The sequence below is a fragment of the Syngnathoides biaculeatus genome, chromosome 20 (genome assembly GCF_019802595.1).
Source record: "Syngnathoides biaculeatus isolate LvHL_M chromosome 20, ASM1980259v1, whole genome shotgun sequence".
NCBI lineage: Eukaryota > Metazoa > Chordata > Actinopteri > Syngnathiformes > Syngnathidae > Syngnathoides > Syngnathoides biaculeatus.
In genome coordinates, this window is record NC_084659.1 from 6,184,617 (window position 1) to 6,193,666 (window position 9,050).

The window sequence follows — 9,050 nt, forward strand, 5'->3', positions numbered from 1 at the left end:
CAAAATGTGATCCGATATGATCAAAAGTGTTCTAACTCGGCTCTTTTACAATTCCAATCATTTATTTTCGCAAAACTAACGCTTTTTGTCTTCCTAATAGAAAGTTTTGTTATTCTTGAGAAAATGAAAGAATAAGAATAAATCATCTCACAAAATGATTTTTTTTCTCCCGTTTCCCCAAACAATGGATGGAATGGGAAATCGCAATTTGGAGAAATGTAACAATTTCATTCTTGTAAAATCTGCTGCTTATTTTCACAAAAACTGCCCTCCCCCCCCCCCGCATAAAATCATAACGTTACATTTTTGCTTAAACGGCGACGTATGTTTGGCGTTTCTGCGTGGAGAAGGTAATCACGCGCGCCCCTCGGGGGGGGGGGGGGTCATAGGTCGGCCCTCACCTGTGGTCGCGTCTTTGGCGGCGGTCGCCAGGTAACGGCGGGCCGCCGGGGAGCTTGCTGGTTAATGCGTTGCCGGCGTGAAACTAACCCGCCCTCCCCCTCCCGTCGCCACGTTCGATAATCCCGAGAGGAGCACGAGGCCGTTCCGGGGGAGAGGTCAAAGGGCGTCGCAGAGTCGGGGGGGAAAAGATGTCCAGGTGTCAAGTTCTCCACAGTTTTGCCTCACTTGTAAAATCTGCTACTAGTATGCCTGTGCTTTGCTACTAGTGTGCAGAAACATCATTCAATGGGGGGGGGGGGGGGGCACTTGTAAGGCACTGCTGTTCGACTAAACTGCTGAATTGCAAAAAAAAAAAATTACAATTTAAAATTAGAAAAATAGCACACTCCAATATTGCACTTTAAAATAGAACGTAAATACTTTTTGCCACATTTTTTTGACTTCCTTTTAACAGACATTGTGCTCGTCCTTGTGGTGCGCGTATCTTGGCCACATGGGGGCACTACAACGCCGACATTCGGACATACTTGGAGACTTGCTCGCCAACACATAGCTCACACGTTTTGGGACAATAAACAGGTTAGATTGTGAAGATCTTTAACAGTTTGTGGGTCACGATTTCATGCATCAAAGTCCACCAGGTGGGGAAATATCGTATGACAGACATGTAGAGTTGATGAAGAAATGTTTAAAAATGAAGAGTTTATAAACGGCCAGGTTTTGTTTTTTCCTGAACATCGCAGCGTCAAAGAGACCAGACCTTTTTCAACACTTGAAAATGCCGAACTGTTCACATTTTGGACGGCGAAGGTTTTGGGGGGGCCAACGCCGGCCGGACAAAACACAGTCGGATAGAAACACCGGCGTTCGTGACAGTCGCGCTCTCGGGTCGGGTTTGTCACACGGCAGGCTCGCTGGCGCTTTAAACGCAATTTAAGATGGCAGAACAAGCGCGTGGCACTCCCGGGGAAAAACGAGTACGTTCAACATTTTTATAGATATGGAAGAAATGGCTTTTCAAAGACGACTTTCGGAGAAAAACAAAGAAAAGATGAAACAAATTTGATGGGCAAGAGGAGATGAAAGCTGCCTCCTCCCTCCCTCCCTCATTCCACCCACACACTGTGGTCTCCCCTCGCAACCGGAGACCATCAACCTCACAAAAAAAAAAAAAAACTCGCCACACGTCAACATCAAATCACCGAGAGGGGCGGAACCTTCCGGAAGTTCACGGACGGCAGGTTTGGGGCTAAAAACAAAAAAAAAAAAAGGAGCGGTCGGCGCTCTTACCTGGCAGACGGTCGCAAGCGCACCTTCCTGGCGGGGAGGCGGACGCATCTGGAGGGGGACGGGAAGCGGCGCGCCGGAGAGAGGGAGGGAGAACCAGAGAATGACAGAAAGAGAGAGAGAGAGAGAGAGAAACTTGGGGGGGCGGAGTCTGGATGATGATCAGTCGCCAGCGAGGACGACCAATTTTCTCGGAATCCCTCCAGCGTCCCGCATCGCCGAGTCCTGGTCCGCGATTGGCTACGGAGGGGGGATGTGACAAAAGAGTCCCCCCCCCCACCCCCCCACCTCGCGTGTTAGAACTTGTCGACGGGGGGGGGGGGGGGGAGCCAGTTTCCACAGAGAAAGCAGCGCAAAAAACACCTGCAAGGTCGCTCGCTCGCTCGTCGGCGGGCTGCTGGAGGGTGATGGAGCACGTCGCCATGGTGACGGCAAACTCGGGGGAGTTGGAAGGGAGCTGCGACAACTCGACTGGAAAAAAAATGAAATTAAATTAAAGCAAACCGCTTGATTGACAATGCCAATCAAAACCACAAACGTTTATGAGACTTCTCTAATAAAGTGGCCAGGTGAGGAAGTGATGTCATCCTCATTTTTTCCTCACAGTATTAAGAAACTACATCATGTATTTTCCCTGTATTATAGTTTCATTTCTGTTTTTTGCCATTTTACATGTATCTTTTTAATAATGCTCAACCTAAAAAAGGTGAACGAGCATTTCATTCAAACATTTGAAAAAATGATGACTGTACATGCAACAATATCGACGATATGGTGGTGTATTTTATTATTACATTAGATTTTTTTTGTAATCGAACAAACATTTGCTATTTGGATGATGCACGCAAGCACGATGCCTTCATTAACTACTGAGGAGACTTTTTGAGGAGAGAAGAGCATGTAAAAGCACTTTTTTCCCCGTTCCCCCCCCCCCCCCCCCCGCGGCATCCGCCCAGGCGCTCCGAAAGGTCAAGCGGCCCCGTGGCCACATCCAATAATCGATGGTCTATTTTTAGCAGCAGCACATTTGCAGCGCTAACAACGTTCCGCGCTCGGCGTGACGGCGAGATTGCCGAGAGGCGACCGGGCCCGAGGCGCTAAAAAAAAAAAAAAAAAAATCAAAGTGACAATTGTAACGGGGGGGGGGGGGGGGGGGGGTAAGGAAGCGGCCGGCGGCCACGGAAGGGTTCCGGTCGGACGCCATCTTGGGCCTGATTGACGCCGTGCGGTCAAATCCATCAGGGCGGGCGAACGCTTGAAGTCGGAGCCCTCTGGCGAAAAAGGCGCGCGACAAAATCGCCACTGGGTGGAACGGCAGACGCGTTTTCAGTGAACTTTTTGAAAGAAGGAAAGAAATATGCAATAAAGGAGAGAGGGGAGAAAAGATGGAAGAAAAAACAAACGGACAGACAGAAAAGAAGGAAAGGGTGGAAGGAAAGGAAGATGCAACAAAGGAGAGAGGGGAGAAAAGATGGAAGAAAAAAATGGACAGACTGAAAAGAAGGAAAGGGTGGAAGGAAAGGAAGATGCAACAAAGGAGGGAGGCGAGAAAAGATGGAAGAAAAAAAATGAATGGACAGACAAAAGTAGGAATGAGGATGCAGGATGGTAGGGAGGCTGGACAACACCACAAGGAAGGAAGGAAGGAAGATGGAAAGGGTGGAAGGAAGGAAGGAAGGAAGGAAGGAAGGAAGGAAAGGAAGATGCAACAAAGGAGAAAGGGGAGAAAGGATGTAAGAAAAAAAAATGGACAGACTGAAAAGAAGGAAAGAGGATGCATGTTGGTAGGAAGGATGGGGAAAACCACAAGGAAGGAAGGAAAGAAAAGCTGGAAAGGGTGGAAGGAAGGAAGGAAGGAAGGAAGGAAAGGAAGATGCAATAAAGGAGAGAGGGGAGAAAAGATGGAAGAAAAAACAAATGGACAGACAGAAAAGAAGGAAAGAGGATGCATGTTGGTAGGAAGGATGGGGAAAACCACAAGGAAGGAAGGAAAGAAAAGCTGGAAAGGGTGGAAGGAAGGAAGGAAGGAAGGAAGGAAGGAAGATGCAATAAAGGAGAGAGGGGAGAAAAGATGGAAGAAAAAACAAATGGACAGACAGAAAAGAAGGAAGGGTGGAAGGAAGGAAGGAAAGGAAGGAAGGAAGGAAGGAAAGAAAGGAAGATGCAACAAAGGAGAGAGGGGAGAAAGGATGGAAGAAAAAAATGGACAGACTGAAAAGAAGGAAAGAGGATGCATGTTGGTAGGAAGGATGGGGAAAACCACAAGGAAGGAAGGAAAGAAAAGCTGGAAAGGAAGGAAGGAAGGGTGAAAAGAAAGAAGGTTTATGATTTTATGAAACGGTAAGAGACAATTCTCCCACTTGCCGGATGCGACGTCACCGAAACGTGCACGATTTTGATGCCGCAACAGCCGCTTTACTGACGTCACCAGCACGCAGAATTTTAGGGCGTGGCCGCTTCTTGCTGAGCAAATCACGACCAGGTGCGAACCAAAACACACATTTCTACCGAGCTAGCCGCTGATGGCTTTTTTCCTCTCATAGTTTTTTTTTTTTTTTTAAATATCAATAAACATAACTAGCGCCTTCGTCCTGCACATGAGGCCATCAACGCCCACTAACTCGACTCCACGTTTGTTACGTCATTAATTCATGACGTACGAGGAATAATTGGGCAATGAAGCGACAAGCAGAAAGATGATTGGCTTACCTTCAAACAGGGTTCAAACGCCAAGGAACGTTCAAAGTTTCCATCCAAACTCGTCATGCATGACGCACATTCACGTTTTCCTTCTTTTTCGGGCGGGTCAACGCACAAATGACCAAAAGTCGTCAAGTGACAAACTCGCCAGGTGTTGCTCTCCTTTACTGCGCATGCGCTCAACAATTGGCAACAGAAAGTACGGCAAAGCCACTGGGACAAACTATACAAACGCGATTTACAAAAGGTCGCATTTTGTGATTTTTTTTTTTTCTTCCTCTCCTTAATCGTCCACGATACACGACAGAAATGTAGACAAACTTTCTAAAAGTAGTGCTACTCATTAGAGGGCTTTCCTGGCCGACTCTCCTCCTTGTCTCTTTTTTTTTTTTTCTCTCACCAGGAAGCAGTGTCAGAGGTCAATGGCGGCCCTCGCGGGCTCGCTAATCCGATCCTCTCGTGAGAATGCAAATGAGCACTTCCTCAACTCGTTTCTCGAGCCTTCTCCGTGTCAATTAAACAATGGCACACATACAATGAATTGCCCCCCCCCCACCCCAGAATAAATCCAATTAAAAATGCCACCGCTCACATTTGAGCACAAAAAGAAACGGCGGCAATCTTTTGTCCCTTTTGCTAATCCTAAAAACGCGAAAACCCCGCCAGTTAGTGGCTCCTATTGTCCTGACAAAATGGACTTGAGGAGCTAATTCTCTCTTCTTCTTTTTTTTTTTTTTGCTTCTTGGGAGTGAGCGAGAAGCGGCGGCGACGTTATGCGGCTCGTCGTTTCCGGCTGGGTTCAACATGAATCTTTGGCAAAATGGCCACATTTGTTGACATCAAGACATCTTTTATCCCAATGAAAGGGACGTTACTTTTGGGTTGTATTTATTGAGTCAGCCGGTAATTTTATCATTATTATTTTCACTTTTTAAATTTTTATTTGGTTTCATTAAAGTTTTTTTATTTCAATTTTTGTAAAAAAAAAAAAAAAATATATATATATATATATATATATATATATATTATATATATACATAGTCCATCTTCAATTGTTTTAGGTTGTTTTATTGTATTTTTTTTTTTTTCCCATAAGCCGCAACTTTTTTCATACGCTTTTGACCTTTTGGCGATGTGGCTAATTTGTGCATTTTCTAACGGCCGCAAGCGTGCACTCGAGCGGAAAAGGTACGAGTGAGACCGGTGGAATATATGTGCTGAGGAAGTGACTTTAACCGGCCCTATTAGCGCTGTACGCTGACGTTAGCGCTGTGCTAGCATGTTGCTGCTGTGTTTCTGCAGTGTCTCAGTGATTTTTACCTGTATGTTTTTTTTTTTTTTTTTACCCGGCCTTGTTAGCACCGCGCTAGCGTTAGCATCATGTTTGCCTTAGTGGTTGCTGCTGTGTGACTGCCGCGTCTCAGCGATTTAGGTTGTTTTTTTTAACCGGCACTGTTAGCACTGTGCTAACGTGTCGCTGCCGCGACTTTTTTTTTTTTTTTTTACCAGCCCTCTTCGTACTACTGCGTAGTTGCTATGTTAAGTTAAGCTAAGGTATTACAATTTTTAAAAAGCTTTCAGCGTACCGTCTTCCTTTGTAAATATCTCACGTTTCAATGTGGGCACTCGCGGCTTATACACAGGTGCGGCCTCTGTATGTACCAAATGTTATTTCCTTTACAAATGTACCGGGTGAGGCTTATAATCAGGTGCGCTCTGTGGGCCGGGAATTGCGGTACATATTTTAACTAATCATTTCAGTTTTAAGATTTTGTCTCCTAAAACATGGCGAGCGCCAGCGCAACTCCGACATGCTTTTGAACGGGTTGCAGCAACCTAAGCGACGACCTGAAGACGAGCAAGTCTCTTAGGAAGGAAACAAAAGTGAGGCGCAGCTTTTGATAAGGGAAAGTGTTGCAATTATGCGCTTTGGCTCCGCAAGCGGCGCGATTAGCACCTGCGCCGGCAAACAAAAGCGCAACAATTGCGACGCTCGCCAGCTAGCTGAAGTCACACGGATGACAAGCGCTCATGTTCCACCATTTCCAGCAATTTGGCTCATTCGGATGACAGCGATCAACACTCAAGGGAATTTTTTTTTTCTTTTTTTAGCACAGGTGGTTCAAATTAGTATTTTTTTTTTCATTTGAGATGATTTATCCATTATGTGCATTTTTATTGTAATTATTTTACATTTTGTTACTTATAGTTTGTATAGCAAATACATTTTTCACCCAACTGTTGATCTAGATTTTGTGGTCTATTTTTTTATTTTTTGGGGCATTTTGCTGCTCGTGCTCTTTTGGAGCTCATAAACGCTGATCACAATCATATTTCCTCGGGTCCTTCCGCCTTTCATCCGCCGCCAAATAAATTGGGAGGAGAGCGAGCGTTATTACGCGTCCATCTACGCCTAATGGAAGCGTGGGGGGGGGGGGGGGGGGCGCAGCATTATGTAAAGTGACTCGTAGAAAATTGTCCCGAGGAGACGACCTCACGCTTTCACTTCAAGTAATGAAACACGACGAGCTGGCAAATACTCGGCGATATTATTCAAGTTTATTTCAAGTTTGAAATTGATTTATTTAAAAATATTAACCCCTATTATTATTTCTATTATTTTATTTGTCAAATTTGACAATTGTTTCTAATTTGCAATTTTAAGAAAATTTCAATATATATATATATATAAATAATAATATAAAACAAAATATAATATTTCAAAACATTTGTAATTTCTGTGACCAGATCTGCTTGGATTTTATTATTTTTCTTCCCCTCACGTCGATTTTTCAAATCGCACAATTTGTGGAAAATCCCGAATACCCGGCAAGAGGCGCCCCCGTCCTGCTTCCGCGACGTGTTGGTATTTTGGTTCTGACTTTCGATCAGTCGGAGCGCTCGTCGGCCATTTTACGACGTAGCGTAAACGGCAGATGGTCGTCCGTCTGTACCGGGAGTGTCGCCGTTGGGCCGCGCTGACTTAGCGCCGCGGGAAGAGGAGGAGCAGGAGGAAGCCGGCGTGGGCCGCCCGGCGCCACGCGACGCCAAGCGGCGGCTTCGGCGACGGGGGAGGCCCGGCGGCGTCATGGCAACGGCGAAGTGACCTTCACGGCCGAGCCTCCCGCCCGGCTCGGACTTTGTGAGTCATCCGTCACGTGCGCTGGCTCCTGTCAAAGCGGGGAAAACGTCAACAACAACAACGACGACGACGACGTCGGGAGGCACAGAAGGAGAAATGATTGCGGGCAAACTTACCGGAGGACATGCGGGCACACGGCAGGGGTCTTCCTTCCTTCCTTCCTTCCTTCACAGTCGGACGCCGCTTGCGGTTAAGGCCAACTCTGTTGACTTTGGGGAATTTTTCTAGTCGTTGTTTTTGTTTCTATTAGGTGGCGATGATTATTCGACGCAATAACTGTTAACACGCACGTTGTTTTCAATCTCACTGTCGTATCTGTGACTCAGATCGCGTATGGCTTCAAAAGGCTTCAAAAATCTTCCTTCAAACCATTCTTGGAACGGAATTACTTGTTCTTCGATGAATTGTTGTAGCCCATTACAATAATATTATTTGCGAATGTACCCATGTCATTTTGTCTGTGAATTTTTTGTAGCGTAATTTCCGGCCTACAAGCCGCAACTTTTTTCCACACGGTTTATGCGGTGATGTGGCGCTAGCGTTAGCACAGTGTTAGCGGTAGTGCGGCGCCAGCATTAGCGCACCTGGTTACAAGCCTTTAGTACACAGAAAGTGTTTAACGCTAACCAAGTTACTTTGTTCATTTCTATTGTGCTTTGTATGAAATGTAAACGGACTCTTTTGAATGGGCGAATTCATAAACAACGCCATTGATTTTTTTTTTTTTTTTTAATTTTGGCTTATTTGGAATCATCTTTATTTCAAGTGGGTGTGGAGGCGGTTACCCCATTTATGACCATAAGCGTGCGACCTGCTCACCCGAGATTGACGAACCATGACTTCTCGGACTTTGTGGCTGATTTGTTGTACTTATTTCTACGGTGCACGGTGGCGGTTGTCACGAGCAACCGCCGGGGAACAATCGCATGACGATAATCATGTCATCCAATGTGGGTTTTTTTGTGTTTTGATTCTGTGGATTCTTTCTCGTTACCCCAGCTCAGGCCCCTTAAGTGCCCTGCCGCGTTTTGGTACCGCAAGCTGCCGCGAGTCGTGGTTTTCGGTAACCCAAGGAGACACCGTCAAGCGACCGATCGATCGGGGCGCGCTCTGCTGCGCGGTTGCCTCGGCAACGCGGCGGAACCACATCAAAGGGAGGCGAAATCTCGCCGGAGCGTCGAATCGCTTAGCCCGGACGCACGTGCGGATGATGGGTCGCGTGGTCTGATTGGGCGCCCGTCTTTATTGGCAAACATTTAACGACCTCTCACTTCCTCCACCTGCACGTTTTTCAGAGGGACCACGCAAAAAAAAATGAAGAAGAGCGAGTACACAGAAAGGTGTTCTCTAATCTGGCCTCGCAGCGGCTCCAGACGGAAGAGATCGGTCGCCGGGACGCCAGCGTGAAGAACGGCCGACCTCTCTCCGGGAACAAGATAAGCGCGACCTATCTCGGCTTATCGGGCCCGGCGCGGCTTTTTGCTCTCTGAGGTCGCACGTCGCGTCCAAAAATCTGCCG

At 46.6% G+C, this 9,050-nt stretch overlaps 1 protein-coding gene across 2 annotated transcripts in view; it reads right to left on the minus strand.

Annotated features, from left to right (window-relative positions):
• The window catches only part of syt1a (synaptotagmin Ia), a 74,154-nt gene extending 69,185 nt beyond the window's left edge, over positions 1 to 4,969 (minus strand). For both annotated transcript variants that reach the window (XM_061806220.1, XM_061806219.1), the window contains exons 1-3: positions 4,399 to 4,969; positions 2,053 to 2,160; positions 1,693 to 1,929 (exon numbers count right to left, since the gene is read on the minus strand). The gene's annotated coding sequence lies outside the window, so the exon portion shown is untranslated. The remainder of the gene's footprint in view (positions 1 to 1,692; positions 1,930 to 2,052; positions 2,161 to 4,398) is intronic.
• Positions 4,970 to 9,050: the final 4,081 nt, after the last annotated feature.